Source organism: Callithrix jacchus, chromosome 22, assembly GCF_049354715.1.
Source record: "Callithrix jacchus isolate 240 chromosome 22, calJac240_pri, whole genome shotgun sequence".
Lineage (NCBI taxonomy): Eukaryota > Metazoa > Chordata > Mammalia > Primates > Cebidae > Callithrix > Callithrix jacchus.
Window position 1 is genome coordinate 1835601 of NC_133523.1, and position 16112 is coordinate 1851712.

The window sequence follows — 16112 nt, forward strand, 5'->3', positions numbered from 1 at the left end:
CGCCACCATGCCCAGCTAATTTTTGTATTTTTAGTAGAGACGGGGTTTCACCCCGTTGACCAGGATGGTCTCGATCTCGTGATCCTCGGCCTCCCAAAGTGCTGGGATGACAGGCATGAGCCACTGCACCCGGCCAGCTTTGTTTTTTAAGTTTCTGTAAGTCTTGAATGTCTGGCTTCATAGAGGACAACAGGGATGGCCCGTCAGCTCCGTTACAAAAGGGCGTTTTAGCCTCAACAAAGATTGAGGGCAAATGGCCTACCTGGGATGTGAGCCCAGGAAGTACTCAGGGGTATGGGGATGGGGAGCGGCCTGCAGGGAGGCATGAACGGGGAGGTTACAGCGCCAGGCCCCAGGAGCTCAGTCCCTCTGAGGATGTGGCTCAGGTTGTCTGCTGGGGGTGAGGGAGCTGGGGTATTTATACTCCAATGCCCCTGCAAATGGGATGGGGGCTGGGAGCCCTGGCTTCGCCCTCAGGTGTCCCCTGCAAATGGGATGGGGGCTGGGAGCCCCGGCTTCGCCCTCAGGTGTCCCCTGCAAATGGGATGGGGGCTGGGGAGCCCCGGCTTCGCCCTCAGGTGTCCCCTGCAAATGGGATGGGGGCTGGGAGCCCCGGCTTCGCCCTCAGGTGTCCCCTGCAAATGGGATGGGGGCTGGGAGCCCTGGCTTCGCCCTCAGGTGGAGCACGTGGATGCCGGTGCTTGTGTTGTGTACCCTGTTTGTGCGTACGTGCATCTGTGTGAGTGCATGTTTCTGCTTTATTACACGTTGAATTTCGTGCTCTCCCACATCCATATGTTCATACCCTAAACCCCACCACCTCAGAGTGTGACTTCGCTTGGAAATCAGGTCATTGCAGGTGGAATGATACAGTTAAGATGACTTCATTCTGGGTACGGTGGGCACTGATCCAATGTGACTGGTCTCCTTCATATAAAAGGGGAAATGTGAAATGTGGGCTGGGCCCAGTGTCTCATGCCTGTAATTCCCACAATTTGGGAGGCTAAGGTAGGAGGATCGCTTGAGCTCAGGAGTTCAGGACCATCCTGGGCAACAGAGACCCTGTCTCTACAAAAAAAATTAAAATTAGCCAGGCATGGTGGCATGTACCTATAGTCCCAACTACTCAGGAGGCTGAGGTGGGAGGATTGCTTGAGCCCAGGTGGTTGAGGCTGCAGCTCACCTGCACAACAGCCTGGGTGCCCGAGCGAGACCCTGTCTCAAAAAAAAAAGAAAAAAAAAAAAAAAAAAAGGCCGGGTGCAGTGGTTCATGCCTGTAATCCCAGCCCTTCAGGACACCAAAGCAGGTCGATCATCTGAGTTTAGGAGTTCAAGACCAGCCTGGCCAACATGGTGAAACCCTGTCTCTACTAAAAATACACAAAATTAGCCAGGCAGGTGCCTGTAATCTCAACTACTCAGGAGGCTGAGATGGGAGAATCGTTTGAACCCGGGAGGTGGAGGTTGCAGTGAGTCAATATCATGCCGCTGCACTTCAGCCTGGCTGACAGAGCCAGACTGTCTCAAGGGAAAAAGGAAATTTGCGCCGGGCATGGTGGCTCATGCCTGTAATCCAAGCACTTTGGAGGCCGAGGCGTGTGGATCACGAGGTCAAGAGATCGAGACCATCCTGGTCAACATGGTGAAACCCCGTCTCTACTAAAAATACTAAAAATTAGCTGGGCATGGTGGCGCGTGCCTGTAATCCCAGCTACTCGGGAGGCTGAGGCAGGAGAATCGCCTGAACCCAGGAGGCGGAGGTTGCGGTGAGCCGAGATCACGCCATTGCACTCCAGCCTGGGTAACGAGAGCGAAACTCCGTCTCAAAACAAATAAATAAGGAAATTTGGACACAGACACACACACAACACACCGAGGTGAAGCTTCCGAAAGCCAAGAACGCCGGCCACCACCAGGAGCCAGGAGAGGCCCGGGACAGAGTCCCCTCGGCCTCAGAAGGGCCCAGCCCCACCCACACCTTCCTCTGGGACTTGTGGCCCCAGAAGGAGAGAGAATGAGATGTTTGCGCCGCTGACGCGTTTGCATGCGGGTGTGCGTTTACATGTTTAGGAGTGACGGGTGCTGCAGGGGACGGACGGGGACCCCAGCCTCTGCTGTGCATCCTAAGTACCACGCCCCTCTTTCTGCAGACTGTCGCCCCAGTCCCTTCCCTGTCTTCCCTTGGGTTGTCGACCCCGCCGCCCTCCGCTCGGCCGCCAGAGGGCGCCAGTCGGACGGGCCCTGCCCTGGCTTCCCTGACTTCAGGTTCCAATAGAAACTCTAGCAGAGGCGACAGCACCCGCTCCACCCACCTGGGCCTGTCCCCGCAAAGCACCCCTGAAGTTCCTCACTCAGGTGCTGGGGGACCATGTCCCATCCCATTGTGCAATCTTTTCTTTCTTTCCTTTTTTTTTTTTTTTTTTGAGACGGAGTCTTGCTCTGTCTTCCAGGCTGGAGGGCCATGGCACAATCTCGGCTCACTGCAACCTCTGCCTCCCGGGTTCAAGCGGTTTTCCTGCCTCGGCCTCCGGAGTAGCTGGGACTACAGGCGTGCGCCACTACGCCCGGCTAATTAGTAGAGACGGAGTTTCACCATCTTGGCCAGGCTGGTCTCAAACTCCGACCTCAGGTGATCCTCTTGCCTCGGCCTCTGAAAATGGTGGGATTACAGGCAAGAACCACCACACCTTATTATTTATTTATTTATTTATTTATTTTATTTACTTTTTGAGACGGAGTTTTGCTCTTGTTACCCAGGCTGGAGTGCAATGGCGCCATCTCGGCTCACCACAACCTCCGCCTCCTGGGTTCAGGCGATTCTCCTGCCTCAGCCTCCCGAGTAGCTGGGATTACAGGCACGCGCCACCATGCCCAGCTAATTTTTGTATTTTTAGTAGAGACGGGGTTTCACCATTTTGGCCAGTCTGCTCTCAAACTCCGACCTCAGGTGATCCTCTTGCCTTGGCCTCCCAAAGTGCTGGGATTACAGGTTTGAGCCACTGTGCTTGGCCTCATGACTTAATTTTAACAAATAGAAAATGGCAAACTAACGGGCTATCATTCTGCGATTAGGCTGTAAGAGATTTTGACTTCTATTTTGCCAGCAGAGCCTGTCTCTTGCCTTCTCAGCCTGCATGCCTTGACGAAGCAAGCTAAGATGCTGGAGGGACTCACTTAGCTGGACACGGTGGCGCATGCCTGTAATCCCAGCTCCTCGGGAGGCTGAGGCAGGAGAAGTGCTCAAATCCAGGAGGCAGAGGCTGTAGTGAGCCAAGATCGCGCCACTGCCCTCCAGTCTGGGTGACAAGAGCAAAACTTCGTCTACAGAAAAACAATAAAAATAAAAATAAAGTTCTGGGGCCGGGCGTCGTGGCTCACGCGTGTAATCGCAGCACTTTGGGAGGCCAAGGTGGGCGGATCATGAGGTCAAGAGATTGAAACCATCCTGGCCAACATGATGAAACCCCGTCTCTACTAAAAATACAAAAAATTAGCCGGGCGTGGTGGCGCGTGACTGTAATCCCAGCTACTCGGGAGGCTGAGGTGGAAGAATCGCTTGAACCCAGGAGGCGGAGGTTGCAGTGAGCCGAGATCGCGCCATTGCACTCCAGCCTAGCGACAGAGCAAGACTCCGTGTCAAAAAAAAAGAAAGTTCTGGAATGATCTGAAATGGGGAAACAGAAAAAAGTTGTAGAATTGGCCTGGGCGTGGTGGTTCACACCTGTAAACCCAGCGCTTTGGGAGGCTGAGGGAGGTGGATCACCTGAGGTTATGAGTTCGAGACCAGCCTGGGCAACATGACAACACTGGCAGACATCACCAATCAATGAATGAATGATGTTTGTCCTGCCCTTCTTCCTCCTGTGCACAGGGCAGACATCACCAATCAACCAACGATGCCCATACTGCTTCCCTCCCCTGTAATAAGGCAGACATCACCAATCAATCAATCAATGATGTTTGTCCTCCCCTTCTCCTGTGCACAGGGCAGACATCACCAATCAACCAATGATGCCCACACTGCTTCCCTCCCCTGCACAAGGCAGACATCACCAATCAACCAGTGATGCCCACAGCTTCACTCCCCTGCAAAAGGCAGACATCACCAATCAACCAAAGATGCCCACACTGCTTCCCTCCCTTGTAATAAGGCAGACATCACCAATCAACCAATGATGCCCACACTGCTTCCCTCCCCTGCAGACAGCAGACATCACCAATCAATCAAGCAGCACTAGGAGAAAGCAGTTTGGCAGTGCAATTTGTGTTCAACTCTGTCCTTTTATAGATGAGACTGAGGCCTGGGGACCTGCTCAAGGGCAACCACAAGGCAGACTCCCCCCTCCCCTCCCTGGGAATTAGCATTGTATCTGGTTGCTGGAGCAAATTCAGGAAAATTGCAAGGTCATGTCCATTTTCAGCCCAGGGCATGAGTCACTGGATCCCTGCTGTCCAGGGCAAGACCAGGAGATGATGGCCAGGACTGTCCCCTCGCAGGGAGGCCACTGAGGCTGGCGGGGCCAGGGCTGGGCGCGGAGCCACTCCAGGCGGGAAAGCCCTTTGTAATTGGAGCTGCTCTGAATGCAGCAGCCAGGTCCTGAGTCCCAGGCAGCTGCTGTCATCTGCTCCGCTCCTTCCCCTTCCCGGCACCTACTCTTCCTGCTGTGGGGGGCCTGGCCCACCTGACTCCTGTGTTCCCAAGGGGCCGCCCCTCGTGGAACCTGGCCCTGTGGTCACCAGGACGTGGCCTAACCCAGCACTGGCCAGCCATCCGGGAGGGGCCTGTGCCAGACAATAAGAGACTTTCCTAGGATCTTTTTTTCTGAGAGTCTCGCTCTGTCGCCAGGCACCAGGCTGGAGTGCAGGGGTGGGATCTCCGCTCACTGCAACCTCCGCCTCCCGGGTTCAAGCAATCCTCCTGCCTCAGCCTCCTGAGTAGCTGGGACTACAGGCACGCGCCACCACGCCCAGCTAATTTTTGTATTTTTAATAGAGATGGTTTCACCATGTTGGCCGGGATGGTCTCGATCTCTTGACCTCGTGATCTGCCCGCCTCAGCCTCCCAAAGTGCTGGGATTACAGGCTTGAGCCACCGCGCCCGGCCCGTTCCTAGGATTATATTAGGATCCTGGGAGAAAGGAGCTCTGTTTCGTTCAGGGTTGATAAACTAAGCCACACCTTCTGCCACGGACGGAAGGAGCTTGTAGTGAAAGAATGAAGCCAAGGCACAGAGACGGAGAGACAAGGAGAGGGAGAGACAGAGAAGGAGAGATAGAGAGGGAGAGAGAGTGGGGGAAAGGGAGAGACAGAGAAAGATGTGGGGAGGGAGACAGATGGAGAGATAGAGACAGAGATGGAGAGACAGAGAGATGGAGAGACAGAGAGCAATGGAGAGATAGAGACAGAGAAAGATGGAGAGACAGAGATGGAGAGACAGATGGAGAGACAGAGAGATGGAGAGATAGAGGTGGAGAGACAGAGAAATGGAGAGAGAGAGATGGAGAGACAGAGATGGAGAGATAGAGACAGAGAGACAGAAAGGAACAGAGAGAGATGGAGAGGGAGGGAGAGGGAAAGGTAGGGGCAGAGAGAGGGGTGGGAGGGAGAGACAGAGACAGAGAGATAGAGAGACAGAGAGAGATGGAGAGAGGGAGAGAGACAGGGTGACGGAGATGAGACACAGCAGAGATAGAGGAAGGTAGAAACAGAGAGATAGGGAGAGATAGAGAGAGGAAGAGAAAGGGAGAGACACAGAGACAGAGAGCCTGAGAGACAGAGACAGCTTCAGAGACAGAGACACAGTGATAGACAGAGGAAGGAAGAGACAGAAAGAGATAGAGCCAGGGAGAGGCAGAGGCATAGAAAGAATAGCAAACACTACAGCCTGGACAAGACAGCAAGTCTCCATCTCAAAAAAAAGAGAGACAGAGAGACAGATACAGAGACAGAGACACGGGGAGGAGGAGAAAGGCCACAGGCCGCCCCTGATGCAGCCATGCCTGAAGTTGGCCTCGCCCGACAGGTGAGTTTCACGGCACCGCACACGTGACGGGCTGCACCTGTGCATTAGCGCGTGAGTGATGAGGCCCAGCTGCTGTGACGAATCGGCCGCCTGGCTCAGAGGCTCCGGCACCGTGGACATTTACTTCTTACTCTGTGGGACCCGCTCCACGAGGTGAACTCAGCACTCAGGGTCCCTCCCCGTCCGGGCTCCATGGCCCCCTAGGGCCCCGTGTGCTTCTCCCTCTGGGGTCGGAAGGCGAATGGAGGCCCAGGGTGGACAGCGGGAGGAAGACACAGGGCGGCAGCACAAGCCCGAGGCGCCTTGGCGACCCGACCCAGCTTTGCTTCCTGCGATGCCCGAGCCGGGCTGCTGCAGCCCTGCCCCCCGCTCCTGACGCTCCAGCTGACTGGCCTCAGAGTGAGTGGCCCCAAGAAGGCCACAGGGCTGTGGGGACACCTGCAGCCGTCACACGCACCAGGACAAGGTAAGCCAGGGGAGAGAAGCTTCCAGAAGGCTCCCCAGAGGCGGCGACCCCGTGGCTGGGCCTTCAAGGATGAATGGGGCTAGAGTGGGAGGGGGGGGCTTTCCTGGCAGAGGGTTTTGGGGTGTCAGGCTAGTGGTGTCTCTAACAAAATCCCACAGGTGACACAGCTTACGCACAACAGAAACTTAGTTCTCACAGCTCTGGAGAGGCCAGAGGTTCAAGACCAAGGTGTGGGCAGCTTTGGTGTCTGCTGAGGAGCATTTTTTTTTTTTTTTTTTTTTTTTGAGGCTGGGGTAAAGTGGCACGATCCTGCCTCACTGCCATCATCACCTCCCAGGTTCAAGCCATCTCCTGCCTCAGCCTTCCGAGTAGCTGGGATTACAGGCACCTGCCACCACGCCCAGCTAATTTTTGTATTTTATTTTATTTTTATTTTTTTATTTTTGAGACGGAGTTTCGCTCTTGTTGCCCAAGCTGGAGTGCAATGGCGCGATCCTGGCTCACCGCAACCTCCGCCTCCTGGGTTCAGGCAATTCTCCTGCCTCAGCCTCCCGAGTAGCTGGGATTACAGGCACGCGCCACAACGCCCAGCTAATTTTTTGTATTTTTAGTAGAGATGGGGTTTCACCATGTTGACCAGGATGGTCTCGATCTCTTGACCTCGTGATCCACCCGCCTCGGCCTCCCAAAGTGCTGGGGTGACAGGCGTGGGCCGCCGCACCCGGCCCCTTCCTTTCTTTCTAGAGATGAGGTCTTGCTGTGTTGCCCAGGCTGGAGCGCAGATGCAATCACGGTGAACTAAAACCTCAACCTCCTGGGCTCAAGCAGCCCTCGTGCAGCGGCTGGGACTACAGGTGCGCGTCACCACGCCCGGCTAATTTTTAAATTATTTGTAGAGATGAGTTCTCATTTTGGGTTCTGAGCCTCGCTAAGGCTGATCTCGGACACCTGGCCTAAAGGGAGCCTCCCACCTTGGCCTCCTCAAATGCTGGGACTAAAAGTGTGAGCGCCTCTTACGTGAGGACAGGAATAGAACAGAAGGGGGCGCTTCCTCCCTTTCTCTCCCCCCAAAACCTACAGCTGTCTGGGATTTTCCAGGACGCTGGATGGTGGTTTTTCTCTCTAGAGGAGCGGACAACTTGTTATCCTTACAATGCTCTTATTTGATTAAGACACGAAAGGGTGCCACGTGCGTTGGCTCACACCTGTAACCCCAGCACGTTGGAAGGCCGAGGCAGGTGGACATAGTGAAACCCTCTCTCTACAAAAAATACAAAAAATTTAGCTGGGCTGGCTGGGCTTGGTGGCCCACGCCTGGAACCTCAACACTTTGGGTGGCCAAGGCGGGGAGATCGAGACCATCCTGGCCAACATGGTGAAACCCTGTCTCTACTAAAAATGCAAAAAATAAAAATTAATAAAAAAAATAGCTGGGCGTGGTGGCGCGCGCCTGTAATCCCAGCTACTCGGGAGGCTGACGCAGGAGAATCGCTCGAACCCAGAGGGTGAGGTTGCGGTGAGGTGAGATTTCGCCACTGCACGCCAGCCTGGCAACAGAGCAAGACTCTGACTCCGTCTCAAAAAAAAAAAAGGCATGGTGGCTCGTGTCTGAGATCCCAGCTGCCTGAGCCCGGGGAGGCAGAAGCTGCAGTGAGCCGAGATGGTGCCACTGCACTCCAGCCTCGGTGACAAAGACCCTGTCTCAAAAAAAGACCCCCAAAGGGGCTGTTCCCACCCACCCCCGCCCCCGCTGTCCCCAGTGATGTCCTCATGATTACAGCTGAAATGAATCAGGAACAGGTGGACCACATTTGAAGTGGGTTAAAATTGAGAAAGCAAGGTTGGCTACGGTGGCTCACGCCTGTCATCCCAGCACTTTGGGAGGCCAAAGTGGGCAGATCACCTGAGGTCGGGAGTTCAAGACCAGCCTGACCAACATGGAGAAACCCCATCTCTACTAAAAATACAAAATTAAGGCCGGGTATGATGGCTCACACCTGTCATCCCAGCACTTTGGGAGGCCGAGACAGGTGGATCACTGAGGTCAGGAGTTCAAGACCAGCCTGGTCAACAAGGTGAAACCCTGTCTCTACTAAAAAGTAAAAATTAGCCAGGTGTGGTGGCCTGCGCCTGTAATCCCGGCTACTTGGGAGGCTGAGGCAGGAGAATCGCTTGAACCTGGGAGAGGGAGGTTGCAGTGAACCGATATCATGTCACTGCACTCCAGCCTGGGTGTCAGAGTAAGATTCCACCTCCAAAAAAAAAAAGCCGGGCATGATGGCCTGCACCTGTGGTCCCAGGTCCTTAGGAAGCCGAGCTTGAGCTCAGAAGGTCAAGACTACAGTGAGCCAAGGTCACACCACTGCTCTCCAGCCAGGTGACGGTGAGACTCTGTTTGAAAAAAGAAAAAAGCCAAAAAGGATGACAGGCCATTTGCTTTTTCGAAGATCCCAAGTGAGGCTGGGCGAGGTGGCTCATGCCTGGGTGAAGGGCCTCCTCAATACTTCAGGAGGCCGAGGCGGGTGGATCATGAGGTCAGGAGTTGGAGACCAGCCTGACAAACATGGAGAAAGCTCGTCTCTACTAAAAATACGAAATTAGCCAGGTGTGGTGGTGGGTGCCTGTAATCCCAGCTACTCGCGAGGCTGAGGCAGGAGAATTGCTTGCATCCGGGAGGCGGAGGTTGTGGTGAGCCGAGATCGCGCCATTGCACTCCAGCCTGGGTAACGAGAGCGAAACTCCGTCTCAAAAAAAAAATTTTTTTTAATTAGACAGTCGTGGGGTTCACCTGTAGTACCAGCTCCTTGGGAGGCTGAGGTAGGAGGATCGCTTGTGTCTGGGAGGTCGAGGCTGCAGTGAGTCACGATTGTAGCACCCCGGTGCTCCAGCCAGGCAGGAGACCCTGTCTCAGAAACTTCAGAGTGGGAGAGGTGAGAGGAGACGGGCCAGGGAAGTCTGAGGACCCAGAACCTGGGTTCTGAGGATTCTGGGAGGTCTGCGGCGCTGATTCATTTATACCTTTTTTTTTTTTAATTTTAATTTTTTTATTTTTTGAGACGGAGTTTCGCTCTTGTTACCCAGGCTGGAGTGCAATGGCGCGATCTCGGCTCACCGCAACCTCCGCCTCCTGGGTTCAGGCAATTCTCCTGCCTCAGCCTCCCGAGTAGCTGGGATTACAGGCATGCGCCACCGTGCCCAGCTAATTTTTGTATTTTTAGTAGAGACGGGGTTTCACCATGTTGACCAGGATGGTCTGGATCTCTTCACCTCGTGATCCACCCGCCTCGGCCTCCAGTGCTGGGATTACAGGCGTGAGCCACCGCTCGGCCTGATTCATGCATTTGTTCACTCACCACATATGGCTGCCCCACTTAGACTGAGTGCCTGCTGTGTGCCCGCCCTTTCGCTGGGTCCTACAGGCCTGGCTGGAGGAGACGGACATGAAATAAACACACGCCTTCACAGCGGGGATCCGGACAGAGGGGACCCTGACTTAGCGGCAAAGGATAGCAGGAGGAGTTGCTGGAGCTTCTCCAAGGAGTCACATTGCTGCAAGACGAGAGCTACAACATGCATCTCCCAGAGCTCAGTGCGGCCCGTATGATGCTGCCATTCAGGCTTCCCGTTCAGGTAAATTCTCCTCCATTTTCCTTTGCATTCCTATCTGGCTCGAATACCACAGGACTGTCATAGGAGATGATGAAATCTTCCTCCCAATCTTATCGCATCTAGCTTAGCCTTGCCACATACCATCGTTGGTTTTTTTGGTTCGTTTTTTTTTTTTTTGAGATGGAGTCTGGCTCTTGTTACCCAGGCTGGAGTGCAATGGCACGATCTCAGCTCACCGCAACCTCTGCCTCCTGGGTTCAGGCAATTCTCCTGCCTCAGCCTCCCGAGTAGCTGGGACTACAGGCACACACCACCGTGCCCAGCTAATTTTTTGTATTTTTAGTAGAGACAGGGTTTCACCATGTTGACCAGGATGGTCTCGATCTCTTAACCTCGTGATCCACCTGCCTCGGCCTCCCAAAGTGCTGGGATTACAAGTGTGAGCCACCGCATCAACCTCCCCAGGCTCAAGCAATCCTGCCTCAGCTCCCCAGTCAGCTGGGACTGCAGATGCCTGCCACTACGCCCATTTTTTGTAGAGATGGGTTTTGCCATGTTGCCTGGGCTGGTGTCGAACTCCTGGTCTGAAGTGAGCCACTTGCCAAAGCCTCCCAAAGTACTGGGATTTCATTTAGTCTTACTATTTTAAGACACTCTTGCTGTGTCAGGCAGGCTAGAGCGCAGTGGTACGGTCACAGCCCACTGCAGCCTCGACCTCCTGGGCTCAAGCAATCCTCCTGGCTCAGCCTCCCAAGTAGCTGGGGCCACGGGGATGCACCACCACACCCCAATTGTGTTTTTTGTAGAGACAGGGTCTCACTCTGTTGCTCAGGCTGGCCTTGAACTCCTGGGCTCAACCGAATGTCCTCCTGCCTCAGCCTCCCGAAGTGCTGGGATGATACCGTGCCCGCCCTGCATCCTACCTTATGACATCATCTGAAATCATCAGAGGGCTGTCTCCTCCCCCCAGGACCAAGGACTCCCTGGGAAACGATGCCAAGAGTCCAGCTCACTGTTCTATTCTCAGAGCCGCTGACAGGCACTTGATACAGGTTTGAATGAATGCGTCTCCTCGGACTTTAAAAGTGCCCCGCCGGGAGGTGCGTGGGGGATGTGGGGAGGCCGGGAACCGTTTCTGCAGCTGCTGGTCCCCGTCCAGGCCCCGTCATGGGGCGAAACCGGGCCTCCCTGTGCGGGGCCTGGGCCTGCGGGTCCCCTCCCCATGTTTCTTGCCCGGTGCAGGCGGGAGGCAGGCAGCGCACGGGCAGGGAGCGGGCTCCACGCGCAGAGTCGCACGCGTGGCATGGCAGGCCCCGCGATGCACTTGACCCGGGGCCGCCCACGCCACCGCTGTTGTACCCCCGGACACGGAGCAGTTATTCGAGAACTGTTTTCCCCTCCTGGCCCAGGAAAGCCAGATGGAAAACCCTGTTGCCCTTAATCAGCTCATTTCCCCGCCGTGCGCCCGCCCCTTCCAGCGCCTGCCCCGGAAACCTCGCAGCCCCGCGCGCGCAGACGGTCGTCTCGCCGCGCCTCGCCCGCCACCGCCCCACGCAGGCAACGCCCCGCGGTGCCGCCCGCCCGTGACGTCAGGTGGCGAGACCGTGACGTCACACACGCGGCGGGGCGGTGCCAGGGCGACCAGCCACGCGTCGCCATGGCAACGGCGGGTGGGGCGGTGCGGGTGGCAGAGGCCCCACCTCCAGGAGGGTGTGGAAACCTCTCGACGCCTTTCCCGCCTGCGCGCTCCCCCCGCGGCCGCGCGCTTTCGGTGTTCCCCGCGGGCAGCGGTCTGGCGGTCCCGGAGCGGCCGCAAAGCGCGGTGGCCGTCGCGCGGCGCCGCCTGCTGTCGCAAAGCGGCGCGAGTGACGCCCTGCCTGGCGTTGGCCCCTCCCCGCGCTGTGACGTCGGCGGTGCGCGCCCCCGGCGCCCTAGCCGCGGCTGCGCAGTGAGGCGCGTATGGCCGCCGCCCCCCGCTGGCCGACGCTGGCGGCGTAAGGCGCGCGGGCCCCGGAGCGGGCGCGGCGGAGCGCGGCGAGCCCGGCGCCTCCCGCCCCGAACATGCGGAGGCCGGCCCAGGCGGCGCGGGAGCCGGAGCGGGGGCTGGAGCGGGCGCCGGAGCGCGAGCGGGCGCGGGGCCCGGAGCGGGGGTCCTCGCCGCACTGCTGAGCCCGGGCCGGCCGCCCAGACGCTGCCCACGGGCCCGGCCACAGCGGAGCCAAGGTAACGACGCGCGTGCCCGTCCCGGCCCCCACACCCCCTGCGCCAGGCCCTCGGCGCCCCCGCCCCCACACAGGGTCCATTGCCCCCTGCGTTCCGGCCCCCATCGCCCACCCCGTCTAACCGCCCTCCACGCTGAGCCCCACACTCAGGGCCCCGCTGCCGCAACACCCCTCTGACCCTGCACTCGGGACCCCAGCGCCCCCAACTCCGCCGACGCCACGCTCAGGACCTCCAGAGATAGCTCCCCGCTGATCTGCACACTCAGGACTCCAGCGCCCCAGTGGCCCTCACACTCCAGACCCTGCCCCCGCGGCCCCAGTGACCCCCACTCTGCACCCCGTTGACTGCCTTGCTCCAACTTTCGTGCCCTTTGCTGAGCCTTTAGCCCCCACCCGGTGCTCAAGCCCACCGCCCACTCACCCGTGTCCCTCACACCTCCCCGCGTTCTGGTCTCGATGCCCCTGCCCACCTGGCCCCGTCGCTACCTCGTGCCGTGGCCTGGCCCCTCCCCACGCAGCTGTGCCCCCCTCCGCACTTTGTAGTCCTGACGCTCTTGAGGGGGAGAGCAGGGGAGTGCGGGGGGGAGGAAGGGGTCCGATCCGCAGGGACCTGTTGCGGCACTGCCCGGGAACTCCCGGCTGGGCTCGCTGCCCCCTCCCCCTTCCGCTCTGGCCACCGGCTTTGTTTTCCGGAAACGCACGGATCTGGGAGGGAGGGTGAGGTGTCTGAGCGGGGCCTGCGGTGGTCCCGCCGATCCCCGATCCCCGCGCGGCTCCTCTCTCCCAACTTTCTTGGGGGAAGACTTTCCTGTTGGGGGGCGTGGGGGCTGAGAGGACACTCGGGGACTGTTGCGTCCTGAGCCAGAATGGCTTTGGGACAGCTGGTTCTTATTCCTCTGGCCTCCGGATGGCATTGTTTGCAGGAAACGGCCGGAGGCTTGTCTGTGTAGGTGGAGTCCAGCATCTTCTCCCTCGCTGCGCTCCGCTGTGCGTCCCGGGGCTCCGGGGCTGTCCACACGTCCATCTGGTTGGGCTCTGCCTTCCAGGGTCTGCTTCTTCACCCCAGGACGTGCAGGAGCATCGTTGGTGTTTCCTGGGTGTGGGAGCTGAGCTGGAAGGTACAAAGATTCCCGTCTTGGGGGACAACCCCTTTATGCCGCGGGAGGGGTTGGGGGGGGTAGCTGGGGATGGAAGTACCCGGACTACTCTGCCCTGCACAGCCCGGCCCGGCCTGGGGTGCTTCTGGGCAGAGGACAGACTTTGCCAGGGCCCCCAGCTTCGGAAGGGGGAAGTTTGCGGTTGTCACCGGTGAAGTTTGTTTTCTTTTTCCCCGCGTCTCCACCACCAGAACAAAACGCTCTGGGCTGGGCTGGGCCCGGCCGTGCCTACTGATGAGTTTCGCAGGCAGGCAGCCCCCGGGAGTGTGTGCAGGCACGCGCACGCTTGCCTTGACGTCTCCAGGGCCCAGAGTGTTTTGCTCAGCCCCCCACTGTGAGCTCTGAGAGCCGCTCCTTCACAGATGGGAGGGGATGGGAGGCCTGCATGCCCGGTAGCCGGGGTTGGGGTGGGAGCCCAGTGGGAGGGCCAGGTCCAGGGGCTGAGAGGCCAGCTGTGTGTCCTGCAGGCAGGTAGGGTGAGATGTGGGAGAAGCTGGCTGTACTCCCTCCATCCCCGTGGGAGGCGAAACCCCGGTGGTCCTCTGAATTGACTGTGTCCGCTGTGCAGTAGGACCTCCTTGTGTGTAAAGGGGCTTCCTGTCTGATTTCCCTCCTTTCTGGTTCCTCTAAAGAGGCTGCAGGAGCAGCACCTCGTTTCCCCGGGCTCTGGGTGGGTCTGAGAGGCCATGCCGTTTGTAGGATGGCCCGCCCCAGTGCAGCATCTGTGCAGACAGATTTCTGTGGGATTGCTGGTTTTGGTCTCTTTTTTCTTCTTCTCCTCTTCCTCCTCCTCCCCCCCCCCTCCTCCTCCTCCTCCTCCTCCTCCTCCTCCTCCTCCTCCTCCTCCTCCCCCCCCCCACTCTTCCTCCTCCTTCTCTTCCTCCTCCTCCTTAATGATACAGGGATTACTCTGGGCTACAAAGGAAGTAGGTGAGGGTTTTTAATTGAAAGTCTCCCTGTTGCTCTTCCCAGGCTTCAGGGAAGCTAGTTCGCCAGCCCTTAATTTGGGGATTTGGGGCAGTCCCAGGGTGTGGCAGTCGGGGGGCGGGCACTGTGTCCGTGGGGAGTGGGGGGGGTCAGTGCACATCTGAGAGGCAGGCCCCCCACCAGACACGTCTGCAGAGCCTCTGGGAGGGACGGAAGCTGAACTTGGGGACGGTCGGCATCGCCGAGGGCGTCTGCGGAGGGGGATCCTGTTGTGGGTTTGGCTTTGTTTCTTTTCTGCGCCTCCACGGAGCTGCCCCAGGCCCCCAGGGGCTCATGGTCCAACAAGGCCTTGAACAAGGCCTGGCAGAGGGCAGATGGTGGCCGCAGGCAGCGCTGTGGGTGCTTTTGGGGTCGAGTGCTGGGCACAGCCTGGCAGGGGCTGTGGGCCTCGGGTGGCGGTGGGCAGGCCAGCCCACGGTGCTGTCTTTCCCTGAACCCAGAGGGGACACGGAGCCCATGTGAGGGAGGTCCTGGCCCGAATCCCGGTGAGGGTGCCGGTGGCAGCGGGCGGCCGTGGGCTTCGTCCTAGGTCACCCTCGTGTCCCGTGTCCAGCTAGGGCCGAGTCCGCCTCTCTATCCCGCCATCTGCAAGTGCTCCCCTGGCAGCCACGGGAGAGAACCTGTTGGTGCCGGCACAGCTGGAGTTTGGCTCGAGCCAGCAGGAGGCCTGCGGTAGGGAGGCTCCAGGTCTCCGGCTCCGCGTCGGCCTCTTCCTCATTCGGGAGTTCTCATGGGGCCTGTGCTGTGAGGCTTCTCAGGAGGTGGGTAGAGCATCCATTTTACAGATGAGGAAGTTGAGGCCTACCTGGCCTGCTTGGGTAGAGGGGAAGCTGCATCTGCCAAGAGCTGACTCCCACGCCTGTGCTCCTCCGGTCACCCGCCGTGCCAGTGGGAGCAGTGGCAGTGAGGGGGGTGGCCCTGCAGCCAGAGGATGCACCTCACCATTCTATCCTCTGAGTGCCAGCTCTGGGTGCAGGTGACCTTGCCGCCCTGTGACTGGTGCGTGGGTGCAGCTGTCTGCTGGGTTGGTCTATCCAGGAGCTGGACTGGCCTGGCTGGGTGGGGCACCCCTTTGTGCTGCCTCAGCGAGGACTCAAAGTGGGGAGCTGGGGACCACCAGAACAGCATATCCAGCACACAGCAGGCAGGGACAGCAGGAGGGGCTGGGACCACCAGAACAGTGTATCCAGCAGGCTGAGGGCAGGGATGGCATGAGGGGCCAGGCCTGCCTAGCTCCTGGCCTCGTTGCAAGCTCCCCTCTGGCAAGTGGGGCCCAGTGTGCCTCCTCCCCCCGGGCTGGCCCGCCTGTGGTGGGGCAGGGACCTCTAATCTAGTAGTCCAATATCACCTGCCCTTTTTCTGTCCCATCACCACCTACATCAATAGTGAGGGCATAGGGCAAGGCAGGACATACCCCGCGTGGCCAGTGTGAGCCGGCCATCCTCCAGGCACTGTCCTGAAGCCCAGCTGGGTTCTGAGTCCTCCAGGCTCCACGGCCCTTTCTCCTTCTGCCCAGAGTCCATGACCACCACCGCTGCTTGGGGCCCTGTGCCAGCCTGTGCCTGTAAGGTGCTGGGACGCCCTCTGCAGGGGCAGCCTGAGTTCCATGCTGGGCCCACAGGGAACCGCTTCTCATGGCCCTCTACAGC